A 20,076-nucleotide genomic window follows, 5' to 3' on the forward strand; every position below is an offset into this window, starting at 1 on the left:
TACTCCTTGTAGTCAAGTTAGTAGCTTTAAAATTGTATCTATTTTACTTTTATTTTTATTCTGATCAGGACTAAGGTTGAACATTTTGTCATACGTTTCTTGACTGTACTTATGTAATAGACAAATGGTCTATTCATATTCTTAGCCCACTTTAAAAATGAGTGTTAGTAATTTTTACTGGTTTATAAGCAATCACTGATGATATGCAAAGAATATCCAGGCCGGGCGCGGTGGCTCAAGCCTGTAATCCCAGCACTTTGGGAGGCCGAGACGGGCACGAGGTCAGGAGATCGAGACCATCCTGGCGAACACAGTGAAACCTCGTCTCTACTAAAAAATACAAAAAACTAGCCGGGCGAGGTGGCGGGTGCCTGTAGTCCCAGCTACTCGGGAGGCTGAGGCAGGAGAATGGCGTGAACCCGGGAGCCGGAGCTTGCAGTGAGCTGAGATGGTGCCACTGCACTCCAGCCTGGGCGACAGAGCGAGACTCCGTCACAAAAAAAAAAAAAAAAAAAAAAAAAAGAATATCCAGCCTTTGTAGTGTTCTGAAAATAATTTATACTTAATTTTCTTTGAATTTCTGGGCAAAGAGAAGGTCTAAATAATTACATAGACAAATAATTTCTTCCATGATGGTTTCTACCGCTTTTATCCCAGGAAAGTCCTCTAAATTTTCCCTTAGCATTTAACTCTTCAGTCCATGTGGAATTACTTTAGGTTTAAGGACTGAGGTGAGAATTTATTTTTTCCACATAGGTAATCAATTGCTATGGCACTGTTTACTGACTAATCCTTCCTCTCCACAGTCTTTTGACTTACCCCTATTTTGTATTTTTTTTTCTTCTTAAGAGCTAGAGACATCATATAATCAGTATTTTATACAATTAAAAATTTAGGAAACAAAGATAATATAAAGGGATACAATTGCTACAAAATTCAATATAGTGAAAAGAAAGGGGGAAAAAGCAACCTTTGGAAATATAGCTATGAAGTGAGAAAGCCAACAACACATGCTTCTTTCTGTCTTTTTTTCTTTAATGTTTCTTTGGTTTCAGGGAAGCCTGTTCCCATGAGGACTTTGCTTCTTTCGGAAGCTGTTAACTGGCCTTTGCTGACAGAAGGACATTTACGTGGCAAAAGAGTGACGTGCCAAGGCCCAGTTAAAAGCATCCCAGAGGTTAGTGTAACATGAACAGCTTTAAATTGGGTATTCTGCTGATGTTTCCCAGTTGTGAGAAGTGTGTGCTAAAGCCAGGGCTGCCACTCCCACCCCCGCCTGCCCTGACTCTTTCCTTCAGACCCCGTTCTTGAAGCCAGGTCCATGCCATGAACCAGATCTCATTCAGCAGGCACCCAAGAACTGTTCCCAGTGACCCTGTCAAGGCTGGCAGGTTTAACCCATCCCTTCACATTCTATTTCCGTAAGTACCCATATAAAGGAGGCTGATATATATACACACACATATATATAATATCAAAACATTAATTATATATATCATATCATTAGTTTTATATATATTATATATCTTTACCTATTTTATATATAAGTATATTCTGTATTTTACATATATATACACACACACACACACACACACACACACACACACACACAAAACTAATCCCTTCAGGGCTTCTTAGAGATGAAAACTCCTTGCTGGTATTGAGTGAGTGGAGAATGAATCAACTCTGACCTGATTCCACCCTGAAGTCAGCCTGGAGGGTTCCACTGGCCTCGGGTCTCAGCTCTTTCTGCACATCTTTAACTAGCTGCCAGAGCGCTCCTCCTCAAGTGCAGGTTCCGGCCCATCACTTCCTACTCAGAAGTCTTTGGGGGCATGGCTAGCCCCGGATGGCTCCACCAGCCCACAGTCTAGCTTTACAGCAGCCATCTGTAGCCACACTCTGTACCGTCTTCTCCAAGTCTGTCCTTGGAATACATCACTTAGATAGAGTCATGTACTCTTTTTCCTCCCCTCCCTTTCCACCCATCCCCCAAACTGGCCTGGATTTGTGCTTCTAGCAAACTCCTCCCTCAGGTCTCTGTGTAAGTACTTCCTCTTCAAAGTCTTCCCTGGCTCCTTGTGAATAGGCGATGATGATGATGATGATGATGATGATGATGATGATGATTGAGACAGGGTCTCACTCTGTCACCCAGGAGTGCAGTGGTGTGATTTCAGCTCACTACAGCCTCCGCCTCCCGGGTTTAAGCAATTCTCCTGCCTCAGCCTTTTGAGTAGCTGCGACTACAGGTGTGTGCCGCCACGCCTGGCTAATTTTTGTATATTTTGTAGAGACAGGGTTTTGCCATGTTGGCCAGGCTGGTCTCAAACTCCTGACCTCAAGTGACCCACCTACCTTGGCCTCCCAAAATCTTGGGATTACAGGCATGAGCCACAGCATCCAACCCACAGGCACTCATTATTAACTGGACCATAACTGGCTGCATGTTTGTCTCCTGACTGTAAAGTACAGGAAGATCCTGTCTTCACCTCCATGTTCTCAGTGGCCCAGAATACACAACACACACACACATGCACTAGTTAATGGCATGTGTCCTGAATAAAGAAAATACTATTTTTTCTTAGAATACACTCACAATACAAAGACAGTTCAGTAGCTTGGCTTTTATCAGTAGCATACCAACATTCCCATGAGTCTCGCAGAATAAGGTACATGACTCAAAGTCTAAAACAGGCTGGGCATGGTGGCTCACGCCTGTGATGCCACCTCTTTGGGAGGCTGACATGGGCGGATCACTTGAGGCCAGGAGTTCAAGACCAGCCTGGTCAACATGGCGAAACCCCGTCTCTACTAAAAATACAGAAAAAGAGCCAGGCATGGTGGCACATGCCTATAGTCCCAGCTACTCAGGAGGCTGAGGCAGGAGAATTGCTTGAACCCAGGAGGTGGAGGTTGCCAGTGAGTTGAGATCGCATCACTACACTCCAGCCTGGGCAACAGAGTGAGACTCTGTCCTCCAAAAAAGAAAGATAGAAAAAAAATCTAAAACAAAAACAGCAAGCTTAGAAACACAAGCATGGCACTTTTGGAAAACCAAGTCATTCATTCATCCATTCGCCCATTCAATCATGTGCCTACTTTCTAATTCCACAACGTATAAATAAATAAATAAAAGCACTTCAAAATCTATAAGGTCCCATACAAATGAAGGTAACATCATCATATGAATTAATTTGTGATTCTCTTTGAAAAAGTCATTTAATAGAATGAACCTGGTAAAGCCAGAACTTGATTATGTGACTCTTTTTAGGTTAAACTGGTTTGGGTCAAAAGCCTATTTCAACCGATAAAGTAGCAGAGATCTCATCTTCAGATAATGTTCTTTTCATGTCTTTTTAACCTCAAAAGCAAACCTACCAACCTCAATGCCAAGATTTTAAAATTACTTATCCTTCTTAAAAAAAAAAAAAATCAAACTTTTAAGGTGTTTGATCATTTCATTAGTGGGTTTTCAAAGGGCCAAATCTCTGCAATTGGGGTAAAATACATTACTCATTTGATTAAGGAACAAACAAAACAGGGAATTATATGGCTCTTTTCCAAAATACTAAATGACATAAACTATATGCATCATTACTTAAGGACAGTCAGTTGATTACAAGAAAAGTCTTACTATATATCTATACTCAATCAGAAATAATGCACTCTGTTCTGTAAAGTATCGCTTGCCACTTATTTTTAAAATAATTCTAAACCCTGTTTCTAAAAATAAAAGTCCTAAAGGCCTATGTTCATTCCTCACAGAATACAAACTTTAAAAGTAATGAAAGTATGTAATTTGGAGTGTAGTCAACAAAGGGGTATTGTGAATATATAATTGAAGTGCAAGTTGAAGAAAATGATTCTATCAAAATCTCACTCAGTGGGAGAATGGGAAGATAGTATGTGTAAAATTTGCCCAAAGTCATTAGTCACAATGAATATTCATCAGAAGCCAATTATCAATCTCATTTAATGACACCCCAAAAGATTTTGCCCTGAAGCAGCTGAATAGTCTAAGACTCCAGACAAAACTAGACAAATTATACAGCCAACAGCCAGTCTAGCCAGGACACAGACTGTAAAGTAAACCACTGGTGGATTTTGGGATGCACTTCGGCAAATTCTGTCCTCAATTAAAGGTGCACAAGGTCATTTATATCTCAGAGCTTTCTATATGGCTCTGTTAGTTTTCTTTGAGGCAAAGGGAGATGAGGAGAAGGCAGTGGGGGTAGGACATGAATGGAGAATGATCAATGACGGAGTTGGGCAAATCACAAGGACACCTTTTTTTTTTCAGTCATATCTCAGAGATAAAGCCCAGATTGTCAGTCTTAGATTCCAATGCCTCTGCAGAATCCTAATAGCAGCTCTGCAACTTAACATGAAATAAAAATAAGAATGCCCCCTCAAAAGACAAAACCACAATATGTGTAGGTACCAGGTTGGGGTTTAGACCCTTGCAAAGTATTGTTTTAAAGGAAAGTGTGTGTGTGTGTGTGTGTGTGTGTGTGTGTGTTGATACACATATACACTCATCACCACATTTCACAGATAAGGAAACAGTTTCAGAGGTGAAATAACTTCCCCAAGGCCACATCAACAGTAAGTGACAGAACTGGGACTCACATCCAGGTCTGTCAGAATATAACGGCCACTGTGTTTCCACAATGCATAATAAACTCAAAAAGTATTCGCGTGCATACCCTGTACCATCCACGGTGCGAAGGACTCTGAAATAGATGAGGTATTGTCCCTGTTGACATTGTTAAATGACACAGATACGTATTTGCCTTGCTGCTAGATGCCCAAATGTCTGGGACAAAATACCAATGACAGAAAATAATCATTTTTAAAACAAATACAGATCCGATCATTTCCTGGGGATGAGTTACATTTAACTAAGGTGTTGTAGTGTCTTTAATCCACAGGAAATTCTAGACAATGAAGTAATTATTATTACTCAAAGAGAAAGGTTTACATTCCATTTTGAGTACATATATCTGACAGGCTGGCTTGAAAGTGTTGGAAAGTCTTGCTTTTTGTCATGTTCCCTTTCACATACTTGTTTGGAGTCTTCTTCTAACTTTTTGACCCAGGCAAGCCACTTCCTTTCCTAGGTCTCAATTTGTCCTGTATGTAAAACAAGAGACTAGGCTACAAGATTTCTGTGTTCCTTTCCAGCTTTGACAACTCACAATTCTAGAGGAATTGCTATCCTTTGATGTGAAGAAGTCTCCTTCTCTGCCCCAGTTTACCTTCTTCAGCTGCACTAAGCCGAAGCAAATCAGGGTCTGTCTTTAAGCTGGTCTTGCTTTCTCATCTCTGCAGCTCCAGGGCCCAGCTGGAATTCATGAGCTATGTAGGAACCACTACCTTTCAGTCACCCCATCTCCATCACCGGACCAGGGCACAGCCCTCTTCCTTACTTGGCCCCTGATACTCTGAATAACTCAGAGGTAGATGACCTCAGGTGACCAGGAACACAAGGGCTATGGATTTGAGCTCGTCAAGAACGAAGACCACATCGGACTCTATCTTTTTTTTTTTTTTTTTCCTTTTTGTGAGATGGAGTCTTGCTCTGTCACCCAGACTGGAGTGCAGTGGTGCGACCTCGGCTCACTGCAACATCCGCCTCCCAGGTTCCAGCGATTCTCCTGCCTCAGCCTCCTGAGTAGCTGAGATTACAGGCACCCACTACCACACCCAATTAATATTTGTGTTTTTAGCAGAGACAGAGTTTTGCCAAATTGGTCAGGCTGATCTCGAACTCCTGACCTCAGGTGATCCGCCCTCCTTGGTCTGCCAAATATTCCTCTTCTTACTTCTTACTATGCTCGACACAGAGTTGGTGCTGAGTAAATGTTTGGGGGAACGGAGAATGCCTCCAGATTCATACCATGAGGAAGAATAGGCAAGATTACCAGACAGCTTTTTTTTTTTTTTAAGACAGAGTTTCACTCTTGTTGCCCAGGCTGGAGTGCAATGGTATAATCTCGGCTCACCACAACCTCTGCCTCCCGGTTTCAAGCGATTCTCCTGCCTCAGCCTCCCGAGTAGCTGGGATTACAGGTATGCACCAACATGCCCGGCTAATTTTTTGTATTTTTAGTAGAGACAGGGTTTCTCCATGTCAGGCTGGTCTCGAACTCCTGACCTAATGTGATCCGCCTGCCTCCCAAAGTGCTGGGATTATAGACATTTAACAAATTGCAATTGCCTAATAGATCACAACTAGAGGCTGTACATTTTTGAAAAAGTATTAAGATTCCAAGCTCTAAAAGCTGGCAGAGGAAGATAATCAGATGGTCACAGTCATTCTTTCCATCCTAGAATTCAAAAGGTTAAATAATCAAACCAACACCTGCTTCACAGGGTTAGAGGCATTTGGATTTCCCCTCTGAACCTAAACAAAGAGAAATGAATAAAATGATAAATACAGAAAGGATACCAGATTACTGACTTTAAAGGGAGGTCATTCTTAAGTTTGTTCATTTTGACCATGGATCATCTTACTTAGAGCAGTTGTAAAAAATGCTGTGTGTCTTGGGAAGTTGTTCCCTTTCTCAGTTTGAGAACTTGATTCTTTTATTTAATTATAAACCATCTTCGTAGGTATCTTGGTGTCATGATTCAAACACTGCTGTGGTTTTTGTTTGTTTTGATTATGATTTATTCTCAAATGACAAATCCTCTCTAAAATTATCAAAACGTTTTAAGCAAAATCTGCAGGGACTCTCTGAAGTTAACCTATTTCAACCCTTCCATGGGTATGAGAAAAATCTTTAATTATAAAGGGTTCAGCTATGTTCAAATTGTAGTTACTGTATTTAGTGGGGGAGGAATAGGCTTTCAAGAAACTATCAAAGATACTCTAGCAGAAAGGCAACTTAGAACATCTCAGAAATCAAAGAACCTTCAGCTAGTCTAGACAGATGCCGGACATGTGAGTAGAAGGAAAGAGCAAACAGTGTCTCGCTTTTCTTAGCAGCTGAAACGCAGGGCTTCTTTTTAGGGGGTAATGGGAACAATTGTTCTTCCAGTAGTTTCATTTTCAGTTTGGTGGAACTCATCTTACTTTTTCCTTCTCCATTATTTTTTGGGAAAGGGAAGGAATAAACACACACACACACACACACACACAAACAACAAAAAAAACACCCAACAAGGAGTGAAGGAAAGCATCTTCCCCCAACAGCAATATCACCTAGTCAGGAGAAAGCTTACACAGGCAATCAACCGCCTGCTTAATCACTTCTCTCCATTTTTTTTTAAAGCTATCTACTAGAGTAATTAGAGTAAGTTATTAACCGGGGCAACAAGCTTTCGTGCCAAGATTTGACACTTTACAACATCAAAGCAACTAAAACTGCCAGAGAAAAGCTTTAGCTACCAAAGCAGAGGCAGAAAACTATGGTGTGGTAAACTACATTGTAAATAAGCCCACAGCACCGTGAGTGAGGAAAGAGCTTTCTTTTCATCTTTAAGATGAAAAAGAAAAAGGCAAGGTTACATGAGGGACTGATAACAATTTATTCAATACAGGGACAGTCAATGTGCCGCCACTCCTCCGCGCCATATCTGTGACAGACATTACTAACCGATCACAGAGTCGGGGTGTGGCCCAGAATCCTTCCTCATATGCACTTTTTTTGTTTTTTTGTTATACAGAATCTCGTTCTGCCACCCAGGCTGGCGTTGCAGTGGTGCAATCGCGGCTCACTGCAACCTCTGCCTCCTGGGTTCAAGTGATTCTCCTGCCTCAGCCTCCTGAGTAACTGGGCGCAATGCCACCACACCCAGCTAGTTTTTGTATTTTTAGTAGAGATGGAGATTCACCATGTTGGCCAAGCTGGTCTCGATCTCCTGGCCTCAAGTGATCTGCCCACCTCGGCCTCCCACGGTGCTGAGATTATAGGTGTGAGCTACCATGCCCAGCCTCACATGCACCTTTGATCAATGGATCAAAGTGGGCACTCAAGAAGAAATTGATTTGACACCTCAAATCTAGTATAAGTGGATATTTCTATTTCTTTGACAATATAAATCATAATTTATGCTTAGCTAATGGATCTATACTATTGCTTTAATAAGGAATCATACTTTTAAAAAGAAAGCATAACTGAACATGGAATCGTGAGTACCTATTTGTCAGGTATCCACACATAAAGAAACTAAGGAACCTTCAGATGGTGAGTTACTAAATTTGCATAAGTAGTAAAAAAAAAAAAAGAAAAAGAAAAGGGACTGTTCCCTGTTGTTTTCTTTGGCAAATCTAACCTTAGAAAGTGACTGTAGGCTGCAGGTGGTAGCTCACACCTGTAATCCTAGCACTTTGGGAGGTCAAGGCAGGTGGATCACTTGAGGTCAGGAATTTGAGACCAGCCTGGCCAACAGAGTGACACCTTTTCTCTACCAAAAAACACAAAAATTAGCCGGGTGTGGTGATGCGCACCTGTAGTCTCAGCTACTTGGGAGGCTGAGGCATGAGTATCACTTGAACCTGAGAGATGGATGTTGCAGTCAGCGGAGATCACGCCATTGTACTCCAGCCTGGGCAACAGAGTGAGACTCTGTCCCAAAGAAAAACAAAAAAACTCAGAAGAAAGATTCAAGCCATAAAACAGCCACCATCAGCTGGGCATGGTGGCTCACGCCTGTAGTCCCCAGCACTTTGGAAGGCTGAAGCGGGCAGATCACCTGAGGTGGGGAGTTTGAGAACAGCCTGACCAACATGGAGATACCCTGTCTCTACTAAAAATACAAAATTAGCTGGGAGTGGTGGCACATGCCTGTAATCCCAGCTACTCAGGAGGCTGAGGCAGGAGAATCACTTGAACCCGGGAGGTAGAGGTTGCGGTGAGCCAAGATCGCGCCACTGCACTCCAGCCTGGGTGACAAGAATGAAATTCCATCTCAAAAAAACAAAACAAAACAACAACAACAAAAAACAGGCCACCATCATGACCACTGAATTCACATTACTATCTGCCGATCACTGAGAACAGTGCTTCACATATATCTAACTCATTTAATTTTCACAACAGCCCTATAAGGTAGGTAGCATTATTGTCCCCATTTTATAGATGAGGAAACTAAGGCTCCTGGGTGTTGAGGAACTTGTGTAAGGTCACAGCTGTCGGCAGAACTAGGATATGAACCTAGGGAAGTTGAGCTCTGGATTCTGTGCTCTTAGCTCCCATGAAACTGCTTCTGTGTTCTGATCTATATTAATCCGACAATTACTGAGTATCCACTGTGTGCACATGCCATGCCCTCAAGCAATTTAAAATAGAGAGAGAAAGATCAAAATGCAAACAATCAACTTCCACACAAAAGCATTATGAAAGAGGTGCTATAATAGAGGTTCAAGTGTGTTAGCATATAAAGAAAGAATCATTAATTCTGCCTGGGGCAAGAATCAGGCCTGCTTCACAGAGACAGAGACATCAGAGCCCTGAAGGTTGAAGACAGAGAAGCTGCTAGTCCTCTTCCCTGCTAGAGGCCAGTCAGGGGGAAAGGGTGGGTCAAGCAAACACAGCAGCTTCTCAGGCCACTCAAGCTCTGTGAGGACTTGAATGAGAAATGACAATTTATTCAACGACTAAATGACTAGTGAGAAGTGGTCCGGATGCAAAACTTCATGGGAGTTGGCTGTGACTATTCTGTTTTGCTTGGATTCACTCCCTATCCGCTATCAGGGTGATCCTAATATTCAGAACTCTCCCAGGATCTTTATCGCTCTCCTTGTTTCTGAAAGTCAAATCAGGGTTTATGGCCTGCAAGGATGAGATTCAGCCTCAAGTAACATTTACAGAGTGAACAGTGCACCCAGTGCTGGGCTCTGTGCTTTCATGTCTGGATGGTCACTGGATCTTTTTAACCACCTTGAGGTAGGTGTGAATACTATCCCCATTTTCACAGAAGAAGACAGAGGGACTCAGAGAGGTCAAGTAACTTGCCCAAGGCCATATGGCTAGAAAGTGGCACAGGGAGGATTAAGTACAAGGCAGAGGCAGAAGTGGAACAAAGCCATCCTGACTTGCAGTCTGATACTCTCTCCTCCACTCCTGCTGTCTTTTTTCTTGGGAAGATACCTCCAGCAGGGCTGTCTGACACATCTAGCTGGTAGACTCTGAAGCTACCAAGATAGCAGAAAAGCACAAATGTGAACGTGCTCCGTGTCTGCACTGACCCATGATGGCATGGTCTAACCTCATAACATACTACCTTGGTTCACCAAAGTGACCACACTTTCAGTCTGCAGAAACAACACGGGAAATTATGAGTCCTTGCTCCCAGTATCATAAGCACCCAGTAGGTGCTCAAATTTCTTTTATGACTGTCATGTCTGCCAAAGTGGGTGCCATTTAGGGCTTTTTAAGTAGATTATGATGCCAATGACTTAAATATTATCCATTAAAATTTTGATTCATAAGTCACACAAGAAGCTCTCAGTCCTATAATCTAAGAAAGATACAATTTATTTCATGACTTGATCGCATTACTAAAACAATAAAATTTTCTGCCATGGCACAAATGGGATGAATTTAACGAAACGGCAAAAAAAAAAAAAGAAAAAGAAACATCACCTGTTTATACACATGCACCCCAAATTACACTGGTGGACTGCATTGGTATTCCGTAAAATTACTGAGAGCCTGAACAGATTATACTTAGCTATGGCCCTTTTCTAGACTAGCCAAGGCCCCAATCAAAGCTCTCCCAAAGAGAATATGGAAACAAAGAGCTTTTTAAGTGCCAGTCGATATGCATAAACATCTTTTAAATGAACTTGATCAGTCTCTATTATGTCGTGTCAACATGAAAATGAGTCTAACAATGCAAAATAACAGCCACCAAAGAATAAATATTGTTTTTGTCTTACAGAACTGTCTATTCACTGGTTCCAAATCAGGCTGTGTATCAATCATCCAGGGAACCTTAAAAAATACACATTCCGGGCCAGGCGCGGTGGCTCAAGCCTGTAATCCCAGCACTTTGGGAGGCCGAGATGGGCGGATCACGAGGTCAGGAGATCAAGACCATCCTGGCTAATACGGTGAAACCCCGTCTCTACTAAAAAATACAAAAAACTAGCCGGGCGAGGTGGCGGGCGCCTGTGGTCCCAGCTACTCGGGAGGCTGAGGCAGGAGAATGGTGTAAACCCGGGAGGCGGAGCTTGCAGTGAGCTGAGATCCGGCCACCGCACTCCAGCCTGGGCGACAGAGTGAGACTCCGTCTCAAAAAAAAAAAAAAAAAAATACACATTCCATGGTTCCATACTAGACTTTGTGAACCAGAACGTCTAGAGATGGTGCCCAAGAACCTGCATTTTAACAAGTTTTCTGGGTGGTTCTAACATAATGCTAATCCGTGGATCAGAACTGGGGAATCACTGACAATCTGAATCCTGTGCCTCATCCAAAGCAGGTGCTTGATGTTTGTTGAAGCAATGGGAGAAGAGGCAAGAGAGGAAGGTAGGAGCTAGCAGAGAGACCATGGCTGGTTGAAGTCACATCAAAGTGTCACAAATTAACCTGTTGAAATTCTATATTATATTACAGAGTCTCTATGGTACCTCAAGGTTCTTCATTCCAATTAGAGTTTAACATGAATAAGAGAAAACCAATTCACACATAATTAAATGAAGAATACAGTTCAACAAGCAATTAATTATCTATACATTTTAAAGTCAGAGAATGCCCGCATAAGTAAAACCCACCAATCTCTCCTATTTTCTGTCCATGGAAGTTCCTTTAAGTTTTTAATATTCTCTGGACCACAAAAAAAAAATGTATATAACGGAGATTAGAGAGGCGGTGTTACTTGGAAGTTTGGCTGCAAAGCCTCTATTCCATGCCACTTCATTATAATTTCTTAAGGATTTCCCTCTTCACCAAAAGGATTAGTTTTCTTCTCACTTCTTTGAATACTCTTAGGTGGTTAGTGTGAACCAGGTTACTCTCTCTCTTTTTTAACATATAGAAGATAAACAAAATGTTCAATTTATTTTATTTTTTAAATAGAACACTAAATTTAGTCTTAGAATTCTCTGTTTGGTAAGTTTCCAGTTACAAGGTCTTGGCTTCCCTCGAGCACAGTTTGAAACAAAATAATGCAGTTTGTTCCTACGGCTGGAACATGCAGGCAAAGAGGCCTTGGCTCTGCTCCAGGATTTCAAACCTCCTTCAACTGCCACTCTCATCTCTGCTTCAAGGACGGCAGATAAGCAAACAGGATTAGTGTTTTCTAGTCCAGAAGAGCTAGGAAAGTTTTGCACGCATCATTCAGGTGCCCAGCTCATCACACAGGCTGGCATCGACATGACAAGGTGGCGTTCATCAGGAAAGTAGTAAAAATGAAGCCAAATATGAAAAGCTGCCCAGTCCACAAACTGGCCCTTTCTTAGGGCTTAAGACCAGATGGTACTCAGACAACGGATGCTGTCAGTGGGAGTGGTGGGACAGGACTGGGGCAAGGCTGGAAAAGTCTCCATGTACATCTCCTAAGGGCCAGACTGTGTGCTGGTGGGGAGATGGAAGTTTCACCCACCACTCCTCAGGCCACAGGGTACCCGGTCCTGCCCAGCTCCCACATGTCCAGGGACTAATTTTTGTTGACACAATTAGGAAGAAACTGACAGGGAGAGGGTGCCAGTTTATTTTTTTTCTTCCCTAAATGAGGTACCATCAGAAAAGTAATAATGGTTTTCGGTTATGGTGTGGAGGCTAATTAGGTCGTGGTCTTGCCACTATACAATATTTCCTTCTGAAAAGCATCCACTGGATAAAACAAACAGATGTTTCTCAGGAAAGTAAATATGCCTTTGTCATTATTTAACTGGATATTCTTAGTTGTCCAAATCTCTTTCAGTATCCCTAAATTATAAAGGGGGCGATTAGGACCAAGATACACTGCTGGAAGGAACTGCAACATATGAACCCTGGAAGGTTCTTTATTCTTTATTGTATAGGACAAAGATACATAGCTGCAGTATATGAACGCTGAAACCACAGTGAGTTAGAGAAGATACGCCCCAGGGCTCCACCAAAGCCATGCTCATGGTAGTAGAAGGGTGCAGGAGCTGCTGGGAGACAGCCAAGTTTAAGAAGGCATGGGCAGAGTGAATGGAATCTGAAGTGTTTAAGGAAATGGAGCTTTGGCTAACAGACTGGGTGTGTCAATGGGAATTCACAGATCTGCCTCCTGTTTCCTGGTGCCTAGAGTAGTGTCAGGCGTACAGACAGGGCTTGCCGAATCTGAAGTGAAAAGCTTAATGTGTGCGTTCAAAAGTGACAATCAAGCAGAGGTTCTTTATATTATTTTAGATCCATGGCCAACAGGGTCATGCTAAGAATATTTCTCTGAGTACAAGTGTCACAGGGAACTCATGACAGTGGAGAGTTACCAAGAAGGTAGTATGAGGTGGCAAGGACGCTGGCCTGGTTTTCATTCCATCTTTGCTGCCCATCTTAGACAAGGCACATCAACTTTTGGGGGTGCTAACATTCCCATCTGCAAAGGGAGAAGAAATCCCACAAGCTCCTAGGGTTGCTGCAGGAATGAATGAAAAAAATGATCACATTCATGATTAGCATAGTGCCTGGCACACAGGAAGGGGGCGGCTCAAAAGGTTAACTTAAAAGAACTTTAAAAGGGGCGGGGAGAACTGGGGGGCTAAGTACTAAGTATGAATCTACTTAAGGATATTCTTACATATTTATTCTGTGAATGCTCTTTGGTGGTCTTGGAGCTTTACAAGCTACAAGAAACAAAAAAGCAAAACTCTAAGTACTATACAATCAGGTCTTATTTTTCACCCAAACCAATAGCAAACAGCTCCACTAGTTACCTTATCCACCAGATATGGCTCAGGGTATCTTTTTGGCTCTTTACAAGAATTTTCAAATTCCTTTAGTGGGGTGGCTATTCCTAACAACATGCCTCTGGCTCTTGTGACAGTTCCCACATAAGGGACTGGAAAATGGTATAAGTAATGGCATCCAACAGACATAACCTGGTTCCCAGGCATGCACTTCAAAGAGGCTAACATTAGTTTGTGTGTAATCCCTGGATGTTTCTCCCTTTCCAGAAGCCAAAGCCTTCTTCCCCTGACACTGCATCATAATGACCTATATTCATGGCCATCTCTCCCATGGACTAGGACATGACTTTGGGCAAGTTATTCCCACCTTTCCAAATGGACTGGCTGTTCTGTAAAATGGGAATAATATCTATCTTCTAGGAATGCTGATGGAATTGTATTATCTCTATTAAGATCTTTGACCTACTTGCTCTCCATAGAGTTCCAAAAAGCAGTATGAATTAAACTCAGATATGAAAATATGGAAGAAAAATGAGGGCTTTGTGCTAGAGGGAATCACACTGAAGTATTTACATTAGAGAACAAGATTTAGTTAAGCCTTCCCTATTTATCATTTATAAAGGAAAACAATCAATATACATTAACTGAGCAAAGAGAACAAAAACTTACATTTTTCTTATACAGAATATCACAGTGTTATTGACCGAGAAACCCTGAAATGCATATTACCTGCCTCTGAACTAAATATTGTTAGGTTTGTCTCTATTGACACAGTCATTTTTATAGAAGACAGCACTTGAGTGCTTTTATCTTTCATGTGCTTGGTGGCTCTGAGGAGCATTAAGCCTCCATCTTATCAAACACAATTGAGAAAAATGTGGTTTGTCAACTATTGCAGGCCACATCAGGATCTGTCAAGAGAGGGTCCTCAAAAAATCTCAGGCTGAGATGGCCTTTGCATTTCCCCCTCCGCACCGGCCCCCATCTAAAAGATAATAAAAAGCCAGTCTTAAGGAAATAAAAGGCAACAATTGGAAAACTTTCAAATTCTGAATCTGAAGAGGCCCAAAGGCGTGAATACAACAGAAGTCTGCTCAGCTACGTCATTCCCAAACTCCGCAGAACCGCTCAGGATGCTGCCAACTGCACATGAGATACAAGGAGAACCCCACCTCCTCCAGAGAGGCTTCCACCAGCAATCTGTAAAACTTCCAACCTAGTTAAGAATTGGCCAGGCTCGGTGGCTCAAGCCTGTAATCCCAGCACTTTGGGAGGCCGAGACGGGCGGATCACGAGGTCAGGAGATCGAGACTATCCTGGCTAACACGGTGAAACCCCGTCTCTACTAAAAACTACAAAAAAAAAAAAACTAGCCGGGCGAGGTGGCGGCGCCTGTACTCCCAGCTACTCGGGAGGCTGAGGCAGGAGAATGGCGTAAACCCAGGGAGGCGGAGCTTGCAGTGAGCTGAGATCCGGCCACACAGCACTCCAGCCTGGGTGACAGAGTGAGATTCTGTCTCAAAAAAAAAAAAAAAAAAAAAGCCTTTTAAAAGTCAAAGTAATACATATTCATAGCTTTCAAAACAAAAAGTAGTCAAGGCTTATCATGAAAAACAACAGTCCGGCCGGGCGCGGTGGCTCAAGCCTGTAATCCCAGCACTTTGGGAGGCCGAGACGGGCGGATCACGAGGTCAGCAGATCGAGACCATCCTGGCTAACACGGTGAAACCCCGTCTCTACTAAAAATACAAAAACTAGCCAGGTGAGGTGGCGGGCGCCTGTAGTCCCAGCTACTCGGGAGGCTGAGGCAGGAGAATGGCGTAAACCCGGGAGGCGGAGCTTGCAGTGAGCTGAGATCCGGCCACTGCAGTCCAGTCCGGGCGACAGAGCGAGACTCCGCCTCAAAAAAAAAAAAAAAAAAAAGAAAAAGAAAAACAACAGTCCACTTCACCATTCTCCTTACACCCTTCACTCAAAGTAATCACACTCAACAAAGGATTTATCTCCTGATTTCTAAATCACCAATTCTTGGTTTCACATTTTCAACATTAAGACTTGGACTCTGCCTTCCCTTTGAGAATGAACTGTTATCCTCTCAGAGGCCAGTCACCCCACTTATCCCACTGACTTCATTCCACAAATATTTATCGTGGTGTTACCACAGGCACTGAGGACACAGTAGTGAACGAAATGGGCAACAATCCCTGCCTTCATGAAGTTTACATTCCAGTAGGGTAGGCCCTTAATAAACTGGGCATTAAAATTTTATTTCCCATTATAGAATATATTAATTTATTATAAATGCCTGCACAGGCTACACACCAGGCTCTGTTCTGAGAGCTATGCAAGTATTAACTCATTTTAATTTTACTTCAGAGGAGGTCACTGGAAAAAGACACTAAAACAAGTCCACCTGTTTTAGTGGACAGGTGGGGACTGAATCCTAATGAAAGACTGAGGAGAGAATGAGACAAGAGGAATTAGTGAATAGGCAACTCTCTTGAGGAATTCTGTTCTGAAAGGGAGACTAGAAATGGGATAAAGGGATATGGGTCAAGAAGGTTTTGTTTTGAAGTCTGGGAGCTTCCACAGCATGTTGGCATGCTCATAAGAATGTGCTAGGAGAGAAGAGAAAATAATAATGGATGAGGCCGGGCGCGGTGGCTCAAGCCTGTAATCCCAGCACTTTGGGAGGCCGAGACGGGCGGATCACGAGGTCAGGAGATCGAGACCATCCTGGCTAACACGGTGAAACCCCGTCTCTACTAAAAAAATACAAAATTAGCCGGGCGAGATGGCGGGCGCCTGTAGTCCCAGCTACTCGGGAGGCTGAGGCGAGAGAATGGCGTAAACCCGGGAGGCGGAGCTTGCAGTGAGCTGAGATCTGGCCACTGCACTCCAGCCTGGGCGACAGAGCGAGACTCCGTCTCAAAAAAAAAAAAAAAAAAAAAAAAAGAAAATAATAATGGATGCAGGAGAGAAGAGCTTGCTTACTGCTGGAGCAATTTCCTTGAAGGAAACCACAGTGTCGCCTTTCCTGTTGGCATTCCGAGGCCATCATCTAAAACTGCAATCCTTGCCACTCTCCACTCCCCATCCTCTCTCTTCGGCTTTATTTTACTCCTTAGTACTTAACCATTTCCTACTGTATGAGATATTTAACTCCTCTGGCTTATCGAGGACCTACGATACTAGAATGCAAGCTTCATGAGGACAGGGATTGTTGCCTGTTTTGTTCACTGCTGTATCCCCAGTGCCTATGGCAACCTCACGATAAATATTTGCAGCATGAAGCAAGCTGGACAAGCAGAGTGACTGGCCTCAGAGAGGACAGACGGTTCATCCGCAAAGGGAAGGCAGAGTCCAGGAGTACAGGCCCCAGGAGGCTGAGCAATGTGGTGTGGGCTCCTGGCACTCTCTCCTGAGGGCTTCCATTAGATGGGTATAGAATTCTAGGTTAGAAATCATTTTCCCTTAGAAGGTCAAGACACTGCTTCACTGTCTTCTGGTTTCCAGAACTGCCACTGCCAAATCTCAGGCAATGTTGATTCTTAATCTTTGTACAAGAACTGCTTTGACTCTATTCTAAAATTTCATGAAAAAGGAGCTTTGTACCTTCTTTTTAGGCCTCTAAAAATTTGTGAAATATATTAAGTATGTATGTCATATAAACAACTTTTAAAGAAAAAAAAAATGTAAGAACCCCAAACCTATCACCTGGCTCAGGGGTCAGCAAACTACAGCGAAAAGGCTAAGCCTGGCCTGCTGCCTGTTTTTGGCAATAAAGCTTTGTTGGCACACAATCACACACATTAGTTTAACTCTGGTCAACTACAAGGTCGGAACCCAGCAGTGGTAACAAAGACCATATGACCTGCAAAGGCATATTTATTATTTGGCCCTTTATAGCAAAATGTGTTGGTTCCTCACCTGGCTTAAGACAGAAAGCAAAACTTTTGATGTCTGTTGCACGACCCTTCCCAAACCAGTCTTTTCTCTTCCTGTGAGGAAACCATTACCTAAATTTTGTGTTAACTATTTCTTTTTACCTTTGTAGTCTGTGTGAATCCCTAAACAAGATACCATTTAGTTTTTCTAGCTTGAACTTTATATTAATGAAATCATACTGTACAGTATATCCTTGTGCAACCCAGTTCCTTACTCAGCTTCTACATTAGAGACATAATCATATTGACAGTACAGTTCATTTTCATTGATCCGATCGATATTCCACTGTGTGACGACACCACAGTCTATCAGTTCTGTTGGTAGTCATGAGAACTATTTCCAGGATTTAAATAAAACCCAAAAAAAGCCCCTGTGAACATTTTTGTACATGTATCCCACCATACACGACCAAGGGGTGTGTGTATACACATAAAATTCCACCTACGAGTAGAATTGCTGAGTGATGGGCATACGTAAATAGTTTTGTAGCACATACCCTTCAAACAGTAGTAAATGACATTCTCTAATACATTTCCAATATAACACCCAGCTTTGTCAGCCACCAAATCTTTTACAAACCTAGGGTTTCACTGTTAGTTTTGTTTGTTTTTTTTAGAGACACGGTCTCGCTCTGTTGTCCAGGCTGGAGTGAAGCGGTATGATCATAGCTTACTGCAAAGCCATGATCCTGGGCTCAAGTGATCTTCCCGCCTGAGTACAGGCGTGTTCTACCATGCTGATTTTTAATTTTCTTTGTAGAGACAGGGCTCTCACTATGTTGCCCAGGCTGGTCTTGAACTCCTGGCCTTAAGCAATCCTCCCACCTTGGCCTCCCAAAATGTTGGGATTACAGGTGTAAGTCACTGTGCCCAGCCATAATCACTGTAGTTTTAATGTGCTTTTTGATGATTACTAATGTGATCGACTATTTTTCCATATAGATGTTGGCCATTTGTATTTCTTCTGTGAAATGCTAAATCATGCCTTTTGCCAATTTTTCCATTGACAGGTAATTGTCATAGTTCTGTATTTATTTCCTATACTAATTTTCTGTCAGTTTTTCTATACGGCAAATCTCAGCTTGTGACTTTGCAGTCATTTTCATAGAAAAGTATCTTTTAATGAATAAAAGTTCACAATTTTAATATTTTATTTTATACAATGTATATTTTGGACCATCTTTAAATAAGCCCTTCTCTACTCGAAAAATCATCAAGGAGTATTCTATTTTGTCTTCTAAATGTTTTTAAATTTTGCCTTGCGCATTTAAGTTATTGATCCATTTGGAATTTATTTTTGTGTGTGTACAACAGAAACTGTCTTCCTTTTTTTTCCCATGTGGACAGCCAATTATTGAAAAGTCCATTGATTCCCCAGAGATTGAGCCCATATACATGTGATCTGTTTTTGGGCTCTCGATTCTGTTCCATCAGCCCATATGTGTATCCTCATCCCAGTACTAGCATCGTGATTACTACAACTTTATAGAAAGTTTTGATATCCGGTAAAGCAAGCTTCCACAACCCATTCTTTTTTGTCAAGTATGTTGTAGCTCTCTCTCTGGCTTTTCCATATTAATTTTAGAATTAGCTTGTCAGGCACTATGTAAAACCCTATGGGGGTTTTGAATAAAATTGTATACAATCTATACATCACTTTGAAATGAAATGAAATCTTCAAGATATCAAGTCTTCTTATTCATGAACATGGTAGTGCTTTCTGTCCCTCTATTGAGGACCATAAAAGCTTTCCCATTTAATATGTTAATATGTAAGTTATATTAATAGATTTTCTAGTATCATCAATCATTTGCTTCCTATTTGAGGATTTTTACCCCTACATTACTCAGTGACACTGGGACTCAGCACACAATAAGGGATCAAAAACATCATGATTAAATGATAGGGAATTCAGTTCCACTGAGATGATGTCACGTTTTTGTTGACTGAAATTTAACAATTTAAAGCAACAGTAACTGGTTATGGACTAGACTCTTTTAAAGAGGTGATGATTGATGTGGTTGACAATATTCTCATTCTGAAACAGTCTGGGTGTTTGTGCCCTGAAATTATGAACTGCACGTATGGTGTAAAATAAAATGTAAAACAAAGCAAGAGGTCGACTATAGGCTATTCTTAACACATAGTGGGCAATAAAAAAAAAACAAAAAAACAAAAAACAAGAAACTGAGTTCTTGATGAGTAATCAATAACCAAAGAAATAATAAAATAATGAAAGTATAATAAAAACCATAAGGAAAACTCTATTAGTCTCAGAGAGTTTTCATTATTAGGTGC

General features: G+C 41.9%; 1 protein-coding gene across 12 annotated transcripts in view; it reads right to left on the minus strand.

The window, feature by feature from the left end:
• DENND1A (DENN domain containing 1A) overlaps window positions 1-20,076 on the minus strand; it is a 555,596-nt gene that overhangs the window by 248,816 nt on the left and 286,704 nt on the right. The gene's annotated exons all lie outside the window — the stretch shown is intronic.

The sequence above is a fragment of the Trachypithecus francoisi genome, unplaced genomic scaffold (assembly GCF_009764315.1).
Source record: "Trachypithecus francoisi isolate TF-2019V2 unplaced genomic scaffold, Tfra_2.0 Contig01585, whole genome shotgun sequence".
Classification (NCBI taxonomy): Eukaryota; Metazoa; Chordata; class Mammalia; order Primates; family Cercopithecidae; genus Trachypithecus; species Trachypithecus francoisi.